Source organism: Aplysia californica, unplaced genomic scaffold (assembly GCF_000002075.1).
Source record: "Aplysia californica isolate F4 #8 unplaced genomic scaffold, AplCal3.0 scaffold00842, whole genome shotgun sequence".
Classification (NCBI taxonomy): Eukaryota; Metazoa; Mollusca; class Gastropoda; order Aplysiida; family Aplysiidae; genus Aplysia; species Aplysia californica.
This window is the reverse complement of record NW_004798112.1, coordinates 2,092-3,756: the sequence shown is the minus strand read 5'-3', so window position 1 is coordinate 3,756 and position 1,665 is coordinate 2,092. Positions and strand designations below refer to the sequence as shown.

Below are 1,665 nucleotides of genomic sequence, written 5' to 3'. Positions count from 1 at the left end.
TGACCCCCCTGACAAAATTTTAATGAATAAATCTAGATAGACTACCGGGGTCCGAGATTCTTCATTGAGAGATATTAAAAACGGGAAAATTATGAATTCCTAAAGTTGAGACATAGGCAAAGTCAGTCCGCTGGTCCGGTATTATTCAATCTTACCGAGCTAGGCTATACTAGGCCTAGGCCTATAGATAGATCTAGATCTAGACTAGATTCTAGATCTAGATCTAGATCTAGATCTAGATTTCTAGTAAGCTAAACATTCCTTCCGTGAATTTAACTCTCGTTCGGAGTTATCGACCCGTGCCCGTAGTCTACACAAGGCTGACAAGGCCTTACAGAATTCTGTGCTAGGCCTACACGTTATGCCCCTTCCTTGGTCCCAGCCCAGCCCAACAGTTCGCTAGCAGACCACAACAAGCTGTGCCTGTGCTTTTCCGTATCGTTAGTAGGCCTTGTAGATTCTAGATCTATCTATTTCTAAAAGACTTTGAAACAAAAGGACAGAAACTCACCACAACAGGAAAAGCTTTGAGTAGTAAAACTGATGCTGGCCTTGGAGTATCACACCAAACGTTGAACAACACTCTTGTTAGAATGACACCCCAGTGAGAGGAGAAATAAGTAGTCCTGCGCCGGCTGACTGCAACGCGTGCGCTATGCGTGTTGAATCGTCAACATCAGCCGATAGCGATGAGCCGATAGTTAATATGCAGGAAACCTATGACCTCTGCATATCTTACGATTTTATGGGGGAGCATGCATTGGTTTAAAAGCAGATAATCAGTTTGCAAACCTATACTTCCTTGATTGATTATTATTTTATGTTTATTTTTACTTTAATTTCCACAAATCTATTTCATTTTCTTTACAAAACCATTTTTTTATTTTTTAAAAATTAAGGGACAATTTTAAAAACGTTGCTTAACAAAGTCTCAAGAAGTCATAGGTCAACCGGTGTAATAACTTGAAAATAACTAAGAAATACGGAGACAAGAGAAAGAATATAGACCCACTAAAATGTCCCCCAGTACATGATAATGCAGCATTAATAATTTATTAGGAATTAAATGCTGTACGTTTGGAGTTTGTTGGAGCAGAACAGCTAAATTCATGCAAGACAATCACTAAGGCTGACAAGCGCATCAAAAGCAGTAGCAACAATAGCTACAACAAAGCAGCAGCAGCAGCAGCAGCAGCAGCAGCAGCAGCAGCAACAGGGTGAGGAGTAGTGATAGTAGAGTAGTAGTAGTAGTAACAATTATGATAATAATACATATCATTTAGGTGACACATTTTAATAAATTGCAATTCTCATTAAATGCTTTTACAAGACATATCAATAGACTATAATGGCTTAAAAATACATACAACATTTACGCACAAGGGCATATAAAATGACACATATGAATATCAATTTATAGGTACATGAATACTGTAAGAGCAGTATCAAATGTGTTTAAAATTTATGTAAATAAGGTAGTTTTAGAAATATGGATAAAGTAAAATGCAGTAATCAATCCCAAGAAAAATAATAAGATACTACTGCAGCATAAAAGATCAGCCTACAAAACAGCATTAATTTTTAAAATGTTGTACTGTGCGGAAACAGAAGTATACAAAGGTATCACAGTGATCTCTCTCTCTCTCTCTCTCTCTCTCTCTCTCT

General features: G+C 37.4%; 1 protein-coding gene across 2 annotated transcripts in view; it reads right to left on the bottom strand.

The window, feature by feature from the left end:
- The window catches only part of LOC101848152 (ATP-citrate synthase), a 79,379-nt gene extending 78,670 nt beyond the window's left edge, over nucleotides 1-709 (bottom strand). For both annotated transcript variants that reach the window (XM_005110016.3, XM_013088950.2), the window contains exon 1: nucleotides 512-709. The gene's annotated coding sequence lies outside the window, so the exon portion shown is untranslated. The remainder of the gene's footprint in view (nucleotides 1-511) is intronic.
- Nucleotides 710-1,665: the final 956 nt, after the last annotated feature.